Source organism: Pteronotus mesoamericanus, unplaced genomic scaffold (assembly GCF_021234165.1).
Source record: "Pteronotus mesoamericanus isolate MK-2021 breed Mesoamerican mustached bat unplaced genomic scaffold, CSHL_Meso_final scaffold_45, whole genome shotgun sequence".
In the NCBI taxonomy this organism is placed as follows: domain Eukaryota; kingdom Metazoa; phylum Chordata; class Mammalia; order Chiroptera; family Mormoopidae; genus Pteronotus; species Pteronotus mesoamericanus.
Genome location: NW_026555317.1, coordinates 206919 through 230023, shown reverse-complemented (window position 1 = coordinate 230023; position 23105 = coordinate 206919). Strand labels below are relative to the sequence as shown.

At 36.6% G+C, this 23105-nt stretch overlaps 1 pseudogene; it reads right to left on the bottom strand.

Moving 5' to 3' along the window:
- Positions 1-1796: 1796 nt before the first annotated feature.
- LOC129086814 (ribosomal biogenesis protein LAS1L-like) overlaps positions 1797-23105 on the bottom strand; it is a 106217-nt pseudogene continuing 84908 nt past the window's right edge.

Below are 23105 nucleotides of genomic sequence, written 5' to 3'. Positions count from 1 at the left end.
CACAACAAGAAGGTTTGGACAAGGAGAACATTTTTTCTGGATCCACTGATGCTCTGTCCCAGATGTTGAGAAGTATCTTGCCTGTAAGAGATTGCCTTTTAAAGTTCTTTTGACTTTAGGGAATTACGCTGGCCTTCCCTGACCCCAGGAGTTCAACACCAAAGGTGTCAAGTGGTCTACTGGCCTCCAAACACAACATTCATAATTCAGCCTCGAGAGCAAGAGTGTTGTAAGGACCTTTCAAGTTTATTACAAATGGTACTCTTTGGTAATTTTATGGAAAGAACCCTTATAGAGAAAACATTGTGAAAGTCTAGAAGAATTACATCACTGAAGCTGCCATTGTTGTTAGAGAAAAAGCCATGAAAGCCATCGTGCCCAAAACAAATTTCTGCTGGAGTAAAAACAATGACCATAGAGGGTACAGAGTTTCAAGATGTAGATCTGGGAGAAATTTGAGGGGTAACGGATGCCACACCAGAGGATTTAACAGAAGATGACTTGATGGAGATGAGTGCTCCCGAATTGGTGCCCGGAGATGAGGAAGAAAACCTTGAAGGAGAGCCAGAAAACAAATTGACATTAGACAATTTGGCATAAGAGTTCTGATTGTTCAAGACTGTTTTTGATTTTCTTTATGACATGAATCCTCCATGGTACAGGCACTAAACTAAAGCAAACAATGGAGGAATTGGTACTATATAGAAACATTTTTAGAGAAATGAAGAGGTAAAGTCAGAGAGAAATTACAATGAATTTCTCTAAATTTACACTGTGTGTGCCTATCTCTCCTGCCTCTTCTCCCCCCTCCTCCATCTCTTTATCTCTGTACCCCTGAGACCACAAGACAAGCCTTCTTCTTCCTCTTCCTCTTCCTCCTCCTCCTCAGCCTACTCAATGTGAAGACAATGAGCATGAAGACCTTATGATGGTCCACTTCCACTTAATGTAAATAATTATCATGCCATACAGTTAATAAATTTATCTGCTGTGTATGTGTGTCTTCATGTAAAAATCTAGTAACTGTGCAGCAAGAACTGTATGAGACATTTTTGAGTCATCATCCTCATTGAGTAAGTATCCTGTGTGCTGAGCATTGTGTGCAAAACTTGTATGGAAGTGGATAGCTTATGATTACATGGGCATAAGGTGAATGATATTTCATATAAAAGTAATAACATGTTGGTTTTCATACTGTTTTATAACTTTTTTCCAAAGAATTACATTACCATGCTATATGCTTCTCCTTCTCTCTCTCTCTCTCTTCTTTCTCCCCCATAACTGGAAAAACTGTGTATCAGCCTATCATTACAGTTAAGTGATTTTTCAAAATATATAACAATGTTTTTAATACTGTATTATGAATATGATGATAATACTGTATGCCATAAATTTTTAAAACAATTCATTCGTTAGTGTATAGGCTAGGATACCATGAAGCAATTGTACCAATCATATTAGGCTACCATAAAGCAATAGTATCGCTGCTTCTTTGTAATCAATCCCTGAATCACTATACTGTTAGTAAATATGAATTTATTTCTTACATTGTCTATTTTTGATGTCTAGTGTTAGCAAAATATATAAAATCTACAGAGTTTTGTATCATATAAGACAATATTTTTTAATACTTTCCTGTTTATTGTTTTTTAATAATAAAAACAAAGCAAAATGACATTGTGGTGAATGCTGAGCTGATGTGGCTGACAAGCGCTGTCTCCCTCATTGTTTCAGGGAACATGAGGTGCACTGGAGGGTGGGTTCCTGCCTCAGCGGAGATAGTACTAGAGTGGATATCATAAGAGCTGCGGACCAGGTTTGAGCCAGTGCAGCTGGCCCTGGCTCCACGAAAGGCCTTCCAACTTGCTGCTGCCTTTGCTACTGTAGTCAGTGCTGATGCCACAGTTTAGGCCCAGGGTGCTCATTCTGCGCCTTGGGAGTTTCCAGCTGCTACATTAGCACAGGCTGGTCTAAAAGGTACATGGTGTCATAATTCTCCAGCATTAGCTCTGCTGGGGCCTCAGTCTGTCCTGGCATTAGGTCAGTTCATCTTCTGAACCAACTTGCCACGTAGAACCCTGGAGCTCCTCTCTTCTGGGCCAGGAGCCTGGCCTTCTTGGCATTGGAGGACCCCTCCCCCAGAGAGAAAGACCTCACCTCCATTCCATTTTCCTTTTCATCGTCTTCATCATCTTCATCCTCTTTCTCATCTTCTTCCTCCTTCCAGTTCTCTTGATCGTCTTCTTCCTCTTCCTCCTCCTCTCTATGGTCTTCCAAGACTTCTTTCACCTTCTTCTCATCTTTCTTACCATAAGTAAGGCTGCCCTTCTCCTCCTGCTGCTGGCTTCTCCTTCAGGCCTGGAGCTGGAACCAGCTGGCTTGAGGCTCCCATGCAGGGTGCCCAGTGTATATGCAGACTTCCCAATGGGGGAGGCCTCTGAGGCACCAGGATGATTTTTCCATTCTGAGTATGAATGGAACAGATGCGCAGCAGCTTCTCTGCTCTTCATCAGGCAACACTTGCCCATGGCTTTGAAAATGACCTGAAGAAGATGGGGGCTGGCCCATCAGCAACGTGAGTCCAAGCAGGACTCAGCCACCCAGGGCCAGTCAAGGGGGGCAGAGCAGCTGAATAGCCTCCAGCTCTTCCTTGTTTCCCACCGGACTGCAGAAAATCAGTGACCATTCTGTCCAGTCTTGGTGTTAGCCAAGGTCAATTCAACAGTCCATCTGAAGATGTAGTTGGGCCAGATCCCACTGTTCCCCAAGGCTGACAACTTGGGGAGCATGCTCACTAGCAGGGCTTGTCCAAAGCCTGGGAGTGCAGGCCCTGGAACAGGGGCTCCCAGAATTGAGAGAATGGCTTTGGCACCAAGATATCATTAAAGTCCATGTTTTCTTCTTACTCTATCTGCAAAGCTGCTAACTGCTCAAAAGTGGGGATGAGAAAGTCATCAACCAGAAAAGCATCTAGCGCAGCTTCCCTGTTCTCCCATGCAATGCCCTTGGGCTCTGCTAGCATACGGTCTACAGGTGGGGATAGGTGAGTCCATGCCTTAATGGCCTGAAGCAAATGCTTAAATTTCTCCAGCACCTTAAACTGCTCCTCTTCATAGGCTACCAGTAGTCCTTGGGCTCTTTCATAGATCTCTATATGTCTCTGAGCTTTTTTCCAATGTACATCAACCTCTGTGTCACCTTGGCTGTCTCCATCGGCCCTGCCATCCAGCTCTGCACTTTTCCCCTCACTCAGGCTTTAGTTTGTATTCTGTGATGTTGTCATCAGTGTTCTTTAATTCCTCCTGGATGTCTTCATCTGCCTCTTCCTTGTCCTCCTCTAACCCCAAGGTCTCTCTCTTAGGCTGTTCTCCTCTTGACAGCACCAGGAGGCCTTCTGGAGTCAACGCAGGACAAAATAGCAATCTCTGCAGCAGTCATTTATATGTGGCACTTTCTTGTGAGTCAACTCACAGCGAAGTTCAACAATCCAATTTGGAATGTTCACCTCCTGGGCCAGGATCTTGAGGGACACCCTGACAGACCTTGTCTTCCTCTCCAAGATAAGAGTCACACACTTGACCAATCCCATGTCATAGAATAGTCTAAGTTCATCAAGTCCCAAGCCACCAGTTACATCCAAGAGCTTCCAGCATACCAGGTCAGCAGCAGAAGTCACATCCAGGGAGAGCTTGTTGCCTCACCTGTTCCTCCACGCTGTGATGTGGTTCAGCACTTACCGCTGTAATTTATGGCCATCACAAAACAGATATTCTGTCACCGGATCCCACTGACCCAGGCAACTAAGATACGCTGGGCCCAGAGGGGTGACAACTTTTTTCTCTTTGTCGCATTTCCCACACCATGCCGTCCACACACCATCCATTCTCCGAGGACCCGGACCTGACCCAGCGCCAAATTCCAACCACACTGTCCGCTAGATGCCAAGCCTTGCGCTGCGGCCCTCAGCAGAGCCTTTGGCTGAACGTGCAGCCCCCTCCCAACAGCCAGGGCTTCAACAGCCAATGGGAGAGTGTGATCCCGAAGCAAGTCTGCTTCCCAGCGTTAGCATAACAAATGAGGACCTGAGAGCTGAGGACCTGCCAAACCGCCAGTTGAGGTTACCGCCTCATCAGCCGGAAGCCTTCATTTCTCAAAGTAAATGCGCCAGCTACTAGCGTTCGGCCTCAAGGTTCCGCTAATTCCCTGGTTACAAATGTGTCTGTGTCTCACATCCGGAGAAATGTGTCTGGAGCATAGGGAGAATTTTAGTTTGTGCTCCCTGGCCAGCAATGGAGGGATTGTGATTATCCTATGTGCTAGAAATGCACTTCTGTTTTCATTGCCGTGAATCAGCACCTGACCCAATAAAACTCTATAGACACTGAAGCGACACTGCAAAGTAAATATTTAGAGTTGGGTCGAAAAATCTGCTGAGATTTTACATCTATACAATGAAGGGCTCAGAACGGGTGATTTCTAGGTTCTCTTCCATAGCTGAAAATTGCAGGGAGTTTACTCTGCCAGCATTCCACTGCTATGCTGGTTTCACCATCCGCAAAGGTATAGTAGTTTTTCTAAATAATTCCTTGGAATTCTGCCACTCTGGGAGGTAAACAATTTTATGAACCCCTTCTGATTTTCCACGTTAGCTAAAATGTGTTCAGGAATCCATCCTAATCCTCACAGAAGTTATTTTTCCAATCTAATACTGGAGAGAAAACTGTTGCTAGCAATTTGAACATCACTGCTGTGAGTAGACTCTTTTTTCACTTTGCAGCAACAAATTCCAACTGGTTCTCCATATGTGCCTCTTTCTCCAGCCAGCTTCTCCTAAGAAATAGTCAGCCCATTGTTCTTGAATCACGGTTACTCTGTCCTGAGCAGTCATACCAACCAGTTTGCCAGGTATCTGCGAGAAACCAGATACCCTTTCACCTTCAGGATCTCACAGTTCTGGAAGTCAGAAGTCCAAAATCAGTATTATTTGGTTGAAATCAAGGTGCTGGCAGGGATATAGTCCCTCTAGCTGCTCTAGAGGATAATCCATTCCTTGTCTTTTCCAGCTTCTGGTAGCTACTGGCATTCCTTGGTCTGTAGCTATATCACTCCAATGTTCAAGGTCAGTATCTTCAAATGTCTTCATATAAGGCAATACTGATGTAGGTTCTGACAGAGATGATAGATCTTGTGAATAGATGATATAAACTACAGTATCAATAAATATAGTACAATACTACAAATGTATTTTCTCATCCTTATAATTTTAATACCATTTTCTTCTCTCTAGCATACTTTATTGTAAGAATATAATATATATTACATATAACATACAAAATATGCATTAAGTGACTTTATGTAATATGTGTAGTCAATAGTAAGCGATTAGTAGTTACATTTTGGGAGGAGTTAAATGTTATATGTGGATTTTCAACTGTACTGGGAATCAGCTCCCCTAACCCCTACATCATTCAAGAATCAATTTTGCAGTCCCTAACTACATGACTATGTATGCAGTCAAAATTCAGGTATTTCTGTTCCAAAAGGAAGACAGAGAGAATGAACATCAGTAGACAAATAGTGATGTTTGCCATAGAAATGAGACTGAAGATGTAATATTTGGACCTATATGCTTTTGGAAAATATATAAATTCAGAATACTAAAATTATTTAAAAATAGGTATAAAGAAAAATAAGTCCTTTGAAGTCTGAGTTCCAGAGCACTCCAATATTCACAGATCAGGAAAATGAGACAGCAAAAAGTCAGATAGAAGCCAGTGAGGAAAAAGGAAAATAAAGAGAGATACATACTTAAGAAAAATCCCTGCTCTTTTTGTCTAGTTGTGTACAAAACCCATGCTGTCCAACTTGGGGTAGCTTTGTGGTAGGTTTTATTCATTGGTGGAGCAAATTTCCTACCATATATATAATGTTTAAGACCACTTTAGCTCATTTTGGCCTTTGAATTTCTATATGCAAGAAATCCCTTCACAGATTGAGACTTACCTGACCCTATATTTTAGGTGGTAGAACTACCCACATTCTTTCTTCCACACTACAAATGTCACTACATTTTTAGTAATCCAACTTTGTTTATAGAAACCCTGAACAAGATCATTTGAATCTAGAGCTCTGCATTAGCCTCTTGTGAGGGTTCCAGTTTCCTCTTTACACTGGTTTGAATGTCAGCCAGCACAATTATTCCTTTAGAGAATCAAAGACACCAATTATCAGATCAACTACAGATGTCATATTTCTTTATAACTACTTTTGTAACCTTATATCTGCTAAATAAAAAGGAAGGTCAGCCAAAACATTGAAATATAACACTGTTACCCATAGTAAAAAACTGGAACTGAACAGAGATTATTAATAATAAGCCTCAAAAGACATAATTAATTGCTTAATCTAATGGCCCCCATTAATTATCAGACCAAAAGCACAACTGAAATTACAACCTGACTTGGAATCTCAATAGACAACTTTACTTTATCTTATTTTAAGACACCTAAAATACTGACTTGAGCCTTTCTTGATTCCAATAGGGACAAAATAAAAAAAAATAGATAAATCAATTTCTTAAATGTAGCATGGTAAAATGTGAAACTATGTGAAGGAATTGTTTTAACTTTTTATTTTAGGTCATTTTTAATTCATATGCAGTTGTAGGAAATACTGAAGAGATCCTGTGTACCCTAACTCAATTTCCAACAATGGTAACATCTTACCAAACTCTAATACAAGTCACAACCAGAATATTGTTATCAATATAATCAAGCTTCTAACACCACTAAGATCTCTGGTGTGGCCTTTTTATAGTCACACTTACCTACTTTCCATACGTACCCACCTAGAGTCTGAAACCCTGGAAGTCAATAATATAGTCTACATTTCTATTTGTTTTTTTCGTTTTAAGAATATCATATAGGTGAAATTATACTGCATGTAACTACATATATGTGTATATGCATTCACTATATAACCTTCAGATTGACTTTTTTCCCCACACAACATAATTACCTCCAGATTTATCCAAGCTATTGCATGTAAAAAAAGTTCATTACATTTTATTGCTGCCCAGTGGCTATATCATTTTATAGTCTCACCGGCAATGGACTAGTGATCCAGTTTCTCTGCATTCTCACCATATTTGATGTTGCCACTATTTTTTAATCCATTTTTGGTTGCATATAGTGATATATCACTGAGGTTTTAATTTACTTTTACCTAATGGTTAATGATGCTAAAAATATTTTGATGCACTTATTTGCCATCTGCTTGTTCTTTTTAGTGAAATGTGTGTTCTTGTCTTTTTTCCATTTTCTGACACATTTGTTTGTTTTACTGTTGAGTTTTCAAAGTTCTTTACATATCTTAGATACAAGTCCTTTGCTGAATATATGGTTTGCAAATATCATACTCCAATCTGTAGCTTGTCATTCTATCCTCTTCACAAGGTCTTTCACAAAGCAAACACTTTTAATTTTAATGTCTTTTTAACTGAGGAACATGACAAGATTCCATTCCTTGGAGCTTTTCTGCAATATTTGTGTTTATCAGGTTCTATAAGGTTCATGAATATTTTGTTGGTATCATATGTAGTAAACCAATTATCCAAACTGAAGGGTGTGTAGTGGTTATTGTGGTTTATCCTTGAGAAAAGTCGCCCCCATCTGTTGATTATAAATGTTAGTACCTTGAATTAATTCCTCACAGTGTGTACAGGCCATCTCAGTTATGGATAGGAGACAATATTTCCACATGTATGCGATATTTGGTGGTCCGCTTTTTCACTGTGTATAGCCATGACCTAGGTAATGCAGTTGAGTCTGACAAAATTGGAGTTTATTTATAGGATTATGGTAGAAAAGTAACAGAGCATCTCTTAAACTTTTAGGAAATTACTGTCCACATATACTGATAATTCCTTACTATGTAAGAAAATAGATAGTGTGAGTCAGGGTGCCTGGTTTGGCTGAAGAATGTTGGCCAGGACTGGCAACTTGGTTTGTGGGGCCCAGTACAAATGAAAATGAGGGCTCTATATTTGAAGTTAAAAAATTCAAGGTGATGACAACAGCTTGAAATTAAGCATAGAACCCTTCTCAGCATCAGGACTTCTGCTACTACACAGATTGCATCCTCATGAAGCTGGTCATAATGCTAAGCATAGATTCTCTACTGTAAAATGAACATTGGGGAGTGGAGATAGGATAGTATTAGAGTTGGCATGGCAGAGAAGTAAAGAAGGAAAAAACCTATTAATATCTCTTGTCTTGTCCCAAGGGATATCCTTACCTATTCATCTGTTTGAAAGCAGAAAGGAGCACTGGTAGTGATAGCAAAGGGGAAAACAAATCCTTTCTGGAGATATAAAGAGATGGTAGGCCACAGCTATTATTTTTTCTCTCATAGGGTATGTGGCTAGTAATCTTAAAGGAATAGCCAGTTCAATTAAGACTTTCAAGGGTTTGTGTATGAATCCCATATCCGGGTGACCTGTGTCTCAGAGACTATGTGGGACAGACTTACGGTCTGATATACGGATAGGGAAAGTATCAGAAAGTGGGTATTCAATCTCTGCCATCAGATGGGTGGATTCTTCTTCGGGGGTTTCCAGAAACCATTTTGATCACATTTGAAAGCAACTGATATACTTAACAAATCTTGTCCCATCAGATTAATGGGGTCAGGAAGGCATTCTGACTATTTGAGTGGGTTAAGGAAAAAAAAAAATGAAATAGAGTTTGAAGAATGATTGAAATTGATTCCACTAAAACAGTATGGTTACATCAAGGAAAAGGTGACAGAATGGTTGCAGAATTAATGACTGAACTATTGCTCATTTGTCCACTAAGAAAATGATCCTTTGTTTCTGTAACTGTACAGCTATTTTCTAATATATATATATATTAGTTAGTGCTAGATCAAGTTAGACTAAATCTTCTCTGAATATACTTAGTTGGCTTTGTCTGCTCACATTTGAACCCTACGGGCTGATTTTGTTTAGTTCTATCTGTTCTTTTGAGACCCGAGTGGTTAAAATGGAGACCAGCAGCAGCCATCCTGGAAATGCACAGCCTCAAGCTTGCGAAGTTTGCAAGTCCTGCTGAGAATACAACAGTTGGAACTTAAAAGATGACTGTGAGCTAGGAAATATGGGGGAGCCCTTGTAAATAACATATGGTGGAATTCTTTTAAATTTTGACTTGAAAATTTCTAATTTAGTTGAAAGAGATTGCCAATTAAAACAAGTTAACATTAAATTGGATATTGAATTTGATGTTTATGATGTTAGCTACCATGGTAAAAATCAATGTTTTACTAACATAATTTACTGTAAATGTTTTTAAAACTTAAAGTATTAATAGTGATAGTAATAATGATAATTTGTAGAAGAAAATAAGCAGTCTTTCAGATAAATATCACTGTAAAATTTATTGGGCAAACATGGATCCATTAGATGAATAATAACAATATATAGTATAAAATCATTATGCAAAAGTTCTTAGCAAAAAATTCAGAATCATATTTAGTAATAGTAACAGTGTACACATTTGCCTGCAAGAAAAGTTGAACAAGTGCTTTATAGAAAAAATAATAAAACATTATTAATAAACTGAAAAAGACTGCATGCTCAGCTATAGAAAGGCATACTGTTATACACATCAATTATTTTTATATAAATCTGCAGATTCAACACAATTACATAAAAAGGCAAGAAATTATTTTTCATAGGACCTAATAGTATGATTTATTGATATAAATGAATATGGAAATTCAAAAGGACAAGAATAACTATGATACCCCAAAGAAAAACTATGATGGATGAGGGCTTGCCCTGTCAAACATGATGACATGTTATATATTGCTATTAATAAACTATAATAATCAAGGCAGTAGAAGAGATAAACAGGCCATTGTAAACAGGACAAAGCACACACACAATAACCAAAAATGGTGTTATTTACAGATCTGATCATGGTCCCAGGACAACTGATTATTCATAAAAAGAGGAGCGGGGGTGGGGGGGTGTTAATTCTAGTTCCATACTTGCTTTAAATGTATAATAAAACAAGACAGCAAAACTCTAATCTGAAAATATTATAGGAGGCTGTTATGACTAGAATAATGATGGAAAGTGATTCTTATCAACAGTATAATATAACAATAGATACTCTGACCTAAATGTAAACATCCCAGATTTGGCTTTTAATACTTGCCTTCAAATTTTACAAATGGTGTAAATGAGGAGCATAGGCATTACAAATTCAATTGCTTCTGAGTTTCACAAAAAGAGAAACAAATCTCTCATAGATTCCTAACATCCTTGATCCCAAGTATGCCTTGATTTTCAGAAGTCCACCAAATGCCTATTTGTTTGACTACACAAATAACGATGACGATTTCCTGATAGAGAAATATATAACTAAGCTTTCTAATTCTGCCTAACAAATCTTTCTAAACAGGTTCCAAGAGAAGGGACTAATCACAGCAGGTTTGGTGTATTTCAAAGGTGAGGGATATCACAGAGGAAAACAATAGCACCTCACCACTGCTTTGGTGGTATTTTGAATTCTGGTCTTTTCACCTTATCTGCAAGATCATGTTCACTTTTCAGACTCTTAAAACAGTTGTTTCCTGAATTCTGTTAAGGTTTTATAGCTGCATTTAGCAGAAGAGATAGGATGGAATTTGCGTGTTCTGTCTTACCTGGAATAAGAGTTATTTTTGTAATTTTTATAGCTTTGATAATTGGAATTTTGTTTCATTGTTTTCTAGAGCATAGAAAAACAATTAGATTTTTTTTAAAATTTAACATATGTCAGGAAACTTGCTAAACTGCCTTATTCATATTAATATTTGTAAAGCAGAGTTTTCTCAATATACAGTCATATTATATACAACATGGTAGTTTGGTTTTACCCTTTTAATATTTATATCCCCCCTTTTTTTGTTATACTGCATTATCAGGGACTTCAAAATAATGTCGAAACCTTGATACCAGATATTACTGTCTTATATCTGATTTGAAAATGAATGACTAATATTTTATCAATATGTATAATATTTGCTATACTCTTTTCTATTTGTAGTTTGTTAAAAGTTTTTTGTATCATAAATGGCTTTTGCTTTTTATCAAATAACTTCTCTACATCATTTGAGACTATTCTTTGCTTTTTCTAAACTCAATTAACATAATAACACAGTGAATTCAATAATTGGTTTCCGATGTCAAATCAACCCAGAATCCTGGAATATATTTTGTCATGACTTTTATATATTATCATACATATTGCTTGGATTCATACAATATTTTATTTAGCATATTATAAAATCTGGGTTAATGAAGAGATTGACATAGTTTAATATTATTTTATAGTATTTGACTAATTTTTATGTAATAATTATCTGAATATTATAAAATGAACTGGAGAGTGGCCTCATTTTCTATTGTTTAGACGCTTGTGTAATACTGAAATAATCTGTTAAATCAATGCTGTATAGTAATTATAAAACCACCTGTGTGTAGAGTTTTCTTGTGGGAAAGACTTAACAAATGATTTATATTTTAATGTTCTAGTATTATTAAGGTTTTATACATATCTTAGAGCCAATGTGCGAGGCTATTTTTAAATGCTTTTAGGATGTTTTTAATTACAAGAGGTGTAAAGTCTCCTACCTTTATAAATCTCTCCTGTATCTGTTAATATATTTCTTTTCAGTTTCTAAAATAATTTTGAGCATTTTATTATTTTCTTGGCGAGTTCTAGTGGAGTTTGATTTTTTATTTTATGTCGTTTTTTAAAACAACCATGGGCTAGTTTGATTTTCTTTATTATGTATTTCTCTGATTCCTTAATCCAGCGCCTCAGATGCTCAGTCAGGCTACCTCCAATATTCCTCTGATTCCTAAGTTTTTACGCTTACCTTTATTACCTCAATTATATTTTAAAGTCAATTGTTCTTTCTTAACTTCTCAATTACTGAAAAACAAAATGTAGTTGATTGGTAGTTTTATAAATGTTTACATTATATATTTTGAGGTTACTTTATAGATCTTTGTTTTCCTCCAGCTTTATGGAGGTATGGTTGACAAATTAAAATAATATATATTGATGTTTTACAACAGAATTTTTATGGAGTATAACATGATGACTTAATGTACATATCAACTGTGAAATGATTTCCACAAACTAATTAACACATCCATCACTTCACATAGTTAGCATCTGATAAAAGAATATCTGTGTTTGCGCATTCTATCTCTTTGGAATTTTCTGTATATATTTTTGTTTCTATTTTATCGATCTTTTGTTGGGTTAATTAAATTCCCATTTTAATTTTTTAAGTTTTACCGCTACAGTATTGAAAATTACATTCTTCGGTATTTAATCTTGTAGTAGTTATTTTAAATTTTACCATGCATATTTAAATTTAGAGAGTTACAATTAAATTAATACTTTATATCCTGCTTCCAGAAAGTGAAAGGAGATTAGGATATTTTAACTCTGATCAGACCATTCCCAAGATATACTCTAGAGACCACTGTAGGCTCTTCCTGGTTTTCTTACTCAATCTTGCATCTCAAATCTACCTAGCAGTTAGGAATTTTTTTTGGCTACTGGTAACATTGAACTGACTACAGTGTCTTAAACAAATAGGGAGATTATTTGATCAAGTTAAAGGAGTTTGAAGCTAGGCAGTCCAGAGATGTGCTTGTGATTCCACAAAGCCATTAGTGATTGTTAAAGAAAAATTGCACTGGACAAGATGAGCAGACAGAAATTGATTTATTCCGATAATATTGCCAGCCAGAGAGGAAAGAGCACAGACCAGGTTTGGATACTTCAGCCCCGCTGAAGTAAAGGACAAGGGAGTGTATTAAGTACTGGGGATGGGGATCATAGCCCATTTTTTCTTTTATCCAAAGGAAAATGAAATATTCTCCTCTCTTCCCGGCAGGAGGTAGTCTTACAAGTTGGAGCAAGGCCCCCACTGAGTTTAGGTTTGTATACTTCCTGAGAGACTGAGGGATAGAGCTCTAACATTTTCCTTTTTGATGTTTACACTTAAAAGAAATGGTTCCAAGATCCTACAGAAACACTAGCCCTAGGGTCTTAAAACTGGCACGTGCCTTTAGGGAGATTAAGACACTTTCTAGAGGGGCAGAGAAAGGATTAGTAATTATGAGTTTTCTAAAGTAAATGTGGTAAGAAAGGGGAGGGTCAGGTATAAAGCAAGGAAGAAACCTGTCTAAAGTTTACTCAATCTGTGGGAAACATTAAAACCACCTTACTCAGAATTCAGAATTTCTTTTTGCCACCTTGTCTTTAGTGTGTTGCTTCCATTTTCCAAGTCACAGGAGGGCTGCAGGACTCCAGCCACTATGCTTGCATTCCAGGTTGTACAGAAAAGGATGACAGGCAAAATGGCGGCCCTCATGTCTGAGTGAGCCTTCTTAAAGACAAGTTCTAGAAACCCTACTCAGCAACTACCGCTTACGTCCCCTTGTTCATTTTAACCTGCAAAATTTGCTGGAAAATGGATGTTTTTAGCTATGAATAAAATCAGCCCAGAGTAAAATAAAAATTATGTTTTAAGGAAGATGGTAAAATGTGATATTTGATATCCAGTATAGTATCTGTGACAGCCCCTTCCTAATTACTCACATCTTTACATGTCCTTCTTCCATTCTGTACTTGTTTCCCTGTCAAAAAGTTGCAACTGAGCTTCTGCATCTGGTAACTGCATCCTGCTCAAACTGCAGGTAATGTGCTACTTTCTCCATCAATTCCACTTGTAGCTCCTGTGGCCTAGTCAATTATAAAGACATCTGCTTTCCCACTCTGGGACATGAAACATACGAATGAAAAAATAGAGGAGGAAAATAAGTAGCTACAGTAAAAAGCTTCCATTGGGAAAAGAGAAAATAATAGGAATCATACAGCCATCTCTGGGCCAAAACAATGAGCCTATCCTGTTTAGAAGGAAGAGTGAGAACCCCTTTTCCTGGCAAAGAAGTACATTCTATTGTTAAACCACCTGGCAGCTTCTGGTTTTGCTGTAGCGTTCCCTCCCTGGCCTCCACTCTTCCATCCAGGAGGTACATCTGTCCTCTTTCTCTCATGGTCACAAGAAGGTGGGTATTGGTGAGGTTGTCCTTTCTGCCCTTTCTGGAGGCCGCACAGCTTCGGAGCTTCACTGCTATTGGGGGAGGTTAGGAGGCCCTGGGTGGTGTTGGTAATTTGACAGTGAGAAGCTAGTATAAGTCTGGCTTAGATGTTCTTTAGAAATATTATTTCCTCAGAACTTGGTAGGTTCTTAATGCATTTGTTTCTGACCAGATCCAAACTCAAGTAATTATAGCCAAAGGTCTTGATAAAGATTGTTTTTAAGATTATGAACTCACCTTTAATTACAGGCATCAATGCTCTGCCTATTCCACTAGCTCCTAAATTAACAGTGGCTACTTTGAGACTTTTTAAAATGATAGCCTCTGTAACAAAGTAATATTGTTAATCTGAACATTGCCCCTTATACTATAGTATTACGTTAGGCTGAAAGAAATGTCAACATTTGTTTGAATAGATTCTGAAGTATTTATATTTTTAAATCATTCCTGTTATATTTTCAATGTCCTTGAGAGGTGTTATGGATCCCCAGGTAATTCATCTGTGAAATGCAAATAATCCCAAAATGCATCCTCGCATTTCTGCATTTTGCATGCTTTGAGGTGATACACACAAAAAAGAGATTATTTATTCTGAGATACAGGACATTTGAAAGAGCAGTGATGAGAGAAAGAAGAACTGCAAACATTTCAATTTCTAAAAACAATAGAGTATATTTTAGAAATTTCTCTTTTATTTATAGTTTTCTAGGTAATTAATAAAAGGTTTAAAATTTAAATTAGATGTTTTATAAAAATATTTTAATATAATGGTGATGATGGCAATAATAAAACAAATCTCATACCTGGGAACTGTGCTAAGATTCTTCTTACATGGAACATATAATTTAATTATCATGACAAGGGACTGTTTCATAGTTTGAAAGGTAGTTACTAGAATCTCTCATATGGTTCAGGCTCAAACTTAAGTAATTTAATTTTGGTATAGTGCCTATGCATGTACATGAACGTCATGCCAAAAGAAACAAAAAGATACGAAATTATACAGTTGACACATCCTGAAATGCGTATCATTTGTGTCCATTTTTGTTGTTATTTTAATTTTAGGCATTTATACAGCACTTTGAGACCTCATGATTCTCCGAGGGCCTTTTATTAAAATCCATCTAGTGTTAAAACTTTTACAATGGACAGCTCTGCTGGCTTCACCTGTCACTGTAGCATCAAGATGTGTATTAACCATGACTTCCAAGCCAGAAAGTTTCACATTTGTTTTGACAGCTTACAGTGAATTTTTGACCAAAGTCAATTTCTTGTGAGAATTTTATGAACGAGTCCTTGCAAAGTAGAAAGTTTTGGGACCTTTTGATGTCAGTGTTTGCCTTCTCTGTATGTAATAGCATTGTGTTACTAACCAAGGCTGTCGTCTAACAAATGACCCACTTTTAAAATCCAGCTGTTTTTCAAGATGGTCTTTTTGAGGTTGAGACAGCCAACTGTTGTAGAAAAGACAAGCAGAATCTGTTTCTTGTAAAGCATAACTGGTGCCAATGATTTCCTTATCACAATTTCTTTTGCTACAGGAAATAAAATAAAGGCTGATAGAGGTATATAAAGAAACACAGCATGATGATAAAGCACAAAAAAGAAAACAGAGAAATATTTGACTGCATGAAGAGTGAAAGAATGAATTGTGTGTGTGTATGTGATAGAAAGACAGAGAGAGAGAGAAGTGCAAATAATAAACAGCAAAAAATAGTTGCAACACTTTATATAAACAAAATGTTCCATATCCCTTAATATCAGATAATTTATTCAGTAATTTTTATGTGCCAAACATTGTGCAAAGTATTTTTATATATTATTTTATTGAGTTTTCATAATAACCCTGATGGTTTATATTCCAGCTCCCCGCACAAAAATCATCTATTGAAGCCCCAACCTCTAGTACATCAGAATGTGACCTCATTTGGAAATAGGGTCATTGCATGTATAATTACATAAGATTAGTTAAGTTAAACTTAGTCATACTGGAGTAGGGTCCCCCAGTATGACTAAGTCTTAGTAAAAGAAAAAATTTGTCTTAGTAAAAGAAAAAATTTGTGTACAGAGATAGAGAAACAGGAGGAATACCATGTGAAGACTGGAGTTATGCTGCTAGGAAATGCCAAACATTGCAGGAAACCCATCAGAAGCTAAGATAGAGATCCGCACAACTTCACCCTCAGCCCTCAGAAGGAATCAATCCTGCTGACATCTTGATTTAAGACTTCTAGCCTCCCGAGTGGTGAAACAATATTTCTGTGATTTATATTACCCAGACTGTAGCACTATGTAATGACAGTCCTAAAAAAAACTAATACAGTAGTTATTATAATTATTCCTATTTTGTAAATCAGTAAACGACTGCTCAGAAAGTTTAAATAATTTTTTATGGTCATACTATTAGTACATGATTAAATGGGTATTAGAAGTAGTTGTTTTATCCAATTTTAGAATAAGGAAAAGAATATCCCATATAGTAGGACAGGCTGAAAAAAATATGGAGACAAGGAAAGCAAGGCATTTTTTGGAATTGGAGGATAATTTCATGCATAGATTGAGGTGAAGGAATTGGAGAAGTGAGTGGAGAAGGAGAGGAAGACAATGTGTCTACTTGAGATGACTCTTCTATGCACTATTCAAGGTTGGATTATCCACTATTTCCTCTATGAAAGGCAGGTAGATTTTTTTAATATTACTTCATGTTCTGAGGGAGACTTCCAAAGTGATTTTCTTGGTCCCATATTTAACACACTGATTTGGGTACTGTCGGGGGCATTGTTCAGACAGTTTCATGGCCAGTGACCTTTTATTTATTCAGCATATAATCTCAGTGTTCTCCAGTGCAGACATCAAATGGAGAGTGAGTACGAATATTCATGTACGATTCTTAGTCTATGATTCTTATTAAAACCCTCCCCCCATTTCCCCCTTCATTTTGATATTCCTGATATGTGGGTATAGGCATTCATGTCACTCAGCCTTCAGTACCTGCCTACTTAATGCCACCAACAACTAACTTTCTTTTTTTTTTCCTTGTAACCTTTATACAGTCAGTCTACAAGACGTTGTTTGGCTTAGAACTTTTCAGCTTGTTGCAAACACAAATTGGTATAATTTTACATGCTTTGGAATCAATTACCCAAAGATATTTTTCTCTCTGAACAGCAGTGCAATGTTCCATTTCTGATATAAGCATCTCTTCAGATGTTTCTCCATTTTTCATAAATTGTGACATGTACTTTATGTGTATATTATGTACCTAATAGAGTGGAATGGCAACAAAGAAAACCAGAAAGCACTCTTTATATATGAATAAAACCAAATGAAGTTGTAGCTAAATTATTTGTGAAAAAAAGTATTTAAAATTAACCAAAGGAAATCAATAATCCTACGAGTAAAAAGACACAGGAAACAGTAATTGGTTTTAGAAATTTACTGAATTGCCAAAACATTTAAAATATTTAAATAACCATTTCAACACAATTTAGTAGTTGAATCCTTGTTCAAATATATTTTAAGTTATTTAGAATGTCGTCTATTTAAGGTAGGTGTCAAGTTGCTGGAAGCAATATTTACTCATGCAATTCAGCAAATCAAAGCTAGTCGTACCATGTACGAGTTTCAGGGATAAGTAAAGAAAACAAATCCTACCTGCACAGATTTTATAGTTTACCCAGGGAGCAGCCAACACACAAACTAATAAATTAGATTATTACTGATTGACAAATTGTGATATGCTGAAATTGAACAGGGTGATAAAATAGCAAACAACTGGTAGATGTCTCTGTCTCATTAGCTGCATGGTAAGGGACAAAAAAGAATAAAACTGGCCTAGACATTCAAAGAGTTAGGAAATAATTGTAACTAGTTTTCTCTTGCTGCTTAACACATAATTAGCACAAATTTAGTGTCTTAATAAAATACCCACGTATTAGGTCACAGTTTTGTTAGAGGTCTGGCGTGTACAACTGGTTTCTCTGCTTAGGTATCACAAGTTCTAAATGAAGGGGTTGGCTGGCTGGACTTTTATCTGGGGACAGAAAGTATCTGCTTTCCAGTTCATTCAGGTTGTAGGCAGAATACCAATCCTTAGGGCTGTAGGTCGGAGGTCTCCTATTCTTTGCTGGAAAAGCCCTCAGCTACTCTCAGCTTCTAGAGGCTACCTTCATTCCCTCGGATGTGGCCCCCTCCATCTTAATTTATCAACAGTGCATTGAATCCTCCTGATGTTTCAAGTATCTTTGACTTCTACCATTCTGTCCCATTACAGAGAAAGTCCTCTGTTTTTGCAACCTCATGTAATTAGACACATCTGGATAACCTCTCTTTTATAAGGTCAGCTGTGCCACATCGCATAATGCAATCTTGGGAGTCATATCATCATATTCATAGGTTCTGTGGATTTGGAGGCTTGAAATGTTTGGGGGAAATTTTAGAATCATACATACAACAAATTTCCTAGACACTAATGGCCACACCTAAACACCTAGTTTGGTTTGCTTTTATCTTCTATTAAATTTGTCTTTTGCAATTCTGAAGAAAGGGAATCACTGTATGTTTCTGAAGCCCTGCTATCAAAGAGGAAGAAATAGTGAAATTTATTAGGAGAAAAAAGAGCTTTTGATAGTGACATCTAGGAATTTGTGGGGCAGGCTGACTTTTTTTTCTAGTTATAAAAGAAGAAATTTAAAGCTCCTGAGTAGCTGAGCAGTTGAATCTTCCTTGTGCAAAATGTTAAAAAAAAAAAAAAAAGCCAACTTCAACACATTCTACTTTGGATATGTTGTCTGCTTGCCCATTTTCTGACCTTAGGAACAGAATTATATCTACCTCATAGAACATGAGTTAATATATGTGCATATGCCTCACACTATGCCTGGCATAGTTTGTATTCCAAATGATAAGTCCTTTCTTTTTTCCTTCTATAAACCCAAAGCTGCCTTAACTGTAGCAAAATAGAAAGGAACTACTGTTCCTTGTCCCTCTTTATAAAACATTTTGTAAGATTTCATGGTTTTACTATTAAACTTTATTTGAAGGTACAGCTTGACAATTATGGGTTATATTTTATTTTGCTGTGCTGTGTTTTCCAGTTAAAGTGTTCCAGGTTGAAGTTTATAATCTATCACATGGTCATTTAAATACCTCTAGTACAAAACCCTGCGGAGAAAATTCATTATGAAACCAGTTCTTTCAATGCTGGGTGGGAACTAGATTGACAATTCATGCAGAATAAAATAGAAAATTGTAAAACCCAGTTTGTACATTGTTTTTTCTAAGCCTAATGCTCAGATGATGGGACTAAAATGGTTAAAATGCAGCCACACACCAGGAAACATGTTTAATTATTTTCTACATGAAGTGTCATTGTATACAGTTACTCACCTGAACTCAAGCTAGAAGCGACTCTGTCCACCAGCACAGACATAATGTGACTTTAGTTCTGATCACAGCAGTTCAGCTGAGAGCCTTAACAGCTGGCTGGAGCAACCAACACCTCAGCACAGGACTCCCGGCCTCGGGGTCTTCCTCAACATGTCACAAAGATGAAGACCATTCCAGAAAGTTGCTTTTATGAGACATTGAGTGCATATATCATGAAACAGACTGTAAGAACTGAAATCTACCCTTAATATAAAACACTAGAGCACCTTCTTTATGTGTATTTATTTTCATCAAATATTTTTATTTACTTCTAAAACTCTCCTACTTTCAGTAAAAACAGACCATGTAATAGTCTACAGAGCTGGGAAATTGCCTGGTGAGAGAATGAAGACAGGAAAAATAAAATTTTGGAATTTATAAATTTATAATTGTATATTCTAAAGCAAAATTGCAAGTGTTCTAAGCTCTCTCTAACTAGGATCACCTTAACTATTCCTGGATTCTGAAGAAGTGGGAACAAGTAGAATAAGTTTTGTTCCTTGGCTCATAGCACGTACAAGAAAATGCTGTGACTCTGGAAAAGTGTGGAATTTCCTCAAAAAATGAAAAATGGAACTGCCCATGACACAGCAATTCCAATTCTAGGGATTTATCCAAAGAAATCCAAAACACTAATTCAAAAGAATATATGTACCCTTATGTTCACTGCAGTGTTATTTACAATCACAAAGATATAGAAGTAACCCAAGTGCCTATCAATAGAGTGGATTAAAAAAGCCGTAGTACATATATACAGTGGAATATTACTCAGCCATAGAAAAAAATGAAATCTTACTGTTTGTGAGAGCGTGGATAAACCTATTATGCTCAGTGAAATAAGTCAGAGAAAGACAAGTAACATGTGATTACACTTATATGTGAGATCTAATGAACAAAATAAATGAACAAACAAAATTGAAGCAGACTCATAGACACAGAGCAGACTGGTGGTTGCCAGAGTGGAGAGGTTACAAGTTGGAAGACTGGGAGAAAGAGGTGAAGAGATTAAGAAGTACAAATTGGTAGTTACAAAATAGACACAGAGATATAAAGCACAGGGAATATAGTAAATAATATTGTGATAACTATGTATGGTGCCAGGTGGGTACTGGACATATTGAAGGTAACACTAAGTAAAGTATATGATTGTCTAACCACTAAGCTGTATACTTGAAACTGATTCAAAAATATCTTAAAAGTAAACTGTAATTTATTGTTGTAATTTAAAAATTTAAATGCTATGATAAATCTATTATTAAAAAGACTTGGTCCCAGACAGTGCATATTTTCAAAAGCTGCAATAGAGAAAGTTTCCGCAAAAATGACGATGATACTCTTAAAATACAAACTAGAAGCAATTCCAGAGATGTTACTCTCTAATCATAATATCCCTGATACACAGAAGTAAATTATCTCAAGTAAGAACAAAACAAGTAGCTACAGAAAGAGGGGAATCTAAGAAACTGATAAAACAGAAGCCCCGATATCACCAAAGCAAAGATAATTATGCAGTTATATTTGACTTTAGATCTTGAACAAAGAGACATGGAAACTTTTTTAAAATGTAAAAATGTGTTTATTCACAGTCCTTGAGAAATTATTCTTCCTTCAAAAACTTCGTTATGAACAAAATGCCAAAAATTTTACAATAGTAGCTTATGCCAAACCAAAAATATATATCTGATAAATTTCTACAAGTTAAAATATAGCTAAATTCCTTATAATTGCCTACCAATTGCTACTTGATATGTCACCTTCCAACCCCTCCCACTCCTCTCGCATTCCCTCTCGCCTACACACCCTTTCTTAGCCTTTCACTATTTTCCCTCTCACACAGTCTTCTCCTCTCCGCTGGCGAGTTCTCACGCTAGGGATTTGGCCTGCTTTATTCTTTCCCCCATAGCATTGCATGGTTCACACTCTGATATAGTACATGTTTAATTCTGTATTTGTTGACTGTTCATCCAACTAGAGAAATAATTCCATGAGAACTGAGGTTTTTATCTTGGTCTGCAGTACTTAGAAGAGTACCTTACAAACAGTAGGCTCTTAATAATTATTTAGTGTATGACTTAGTCTTGAAAATGGTGACAGCCTAATCATTCTAAATTCACCACCTTTCTCTCTCACTTCATGCAATGAACAACTGCAGGAATTGTTCTAGAAAGAATGCTAGACTATACTGACCTCAACTAACTATAGAATCAAGATCATGGTTTCCTCAGCAAGGAAACTACCCAGAGGGCATCCCCACCTTAGACAGCCCTACTGTTCTCTGGGTGTCTTTCCAGGCCAGTTGCTTACCCGCAGACATATTCTAATAGATTTCTACAATACTTGTATTACCTTTGGGTTATTTTTCATAATAACATCATTTAAAATGTTTTAATAAAAATTATATACAGAAATTATTGTATATAATTTTATATTTATAAATTTCTGGTCATAAACAATCTTCTGTGGAAACATCATGGAATGTTCATGTGCATGTGTATATGATGAAGAAATAAAATAGAATGAAATGGATTCTTTCTATAGCTATTAAACTATTGTTTATTTGTTTCAGTCCTCTGCTGCGATCTTGCAATATATTAACCTTGTTGACCATGGATAATCCATAGATCCCACATACTAAAATACATACCTTAAAATTGATCATTCTGAAGAGGACTCAGTGCACAGGATTTTATGTGCAGATTCAAAAGTATTTAATGTTTTATTTAGCTCTTTAAGATTACAGGAACTAGGAAATCCTAGGTTACATTATGAAAGAAGGTAGAAAACATAGCATAAACATCAGATCATAGCTTCACAACTACTTTGGCTCTGAAATCTTAAAATATAATTAATAGATCAATAATTTATAATTAATTATTATAAAACTGGTCAAAATAATTATTTGATACTTAGTTTAAATGACTAGACTTGCTCAGTGATTGTTTTTCTTGTGAGAAAAAATCTGATAGGGAGCACTCAGAGTTGGACAGTGCTTCATGCCACACCTGCTTGGAAATGCTTAGTTTCCCTTATTATAGATAGTTGCATTTAGATTAAACTCACATTATCATTTCAATAATCTGAAGCCAGAGTAGCTGTAGTTGATTGACTATATTGATCAAGTATCCATAGAATGAAATATATTGTGAGATGATACAAAAATTACTGCTTATGTTTCCCTTCTGAGAAGTAGCCTATAGGCATTTCATGATCTGCCCTGTAGATCAGGGAAATTTCCAGTAACTTTGGATGAGTAAGTACAGGAACAGTGAGTACAGTGAATGTTACTATTAGGCACTCATGAATGAGGGAAATAAGGAAAGGCTAACCACCATGAAGGAGCTGTGAGGACAGCATTCTCCCCTTTGGTCACTGTTGGTTTGCTCTTTATTCCCATGTCTCTGGATCTGTTTTGTTCAATTGTTTGTTGAGGAGGCAGAAAGGGAGTAACAGGGGAAAGGGGAAGGGTCAAGTCAAGGAACATGTATAAAGGACCCATGGACAAAGA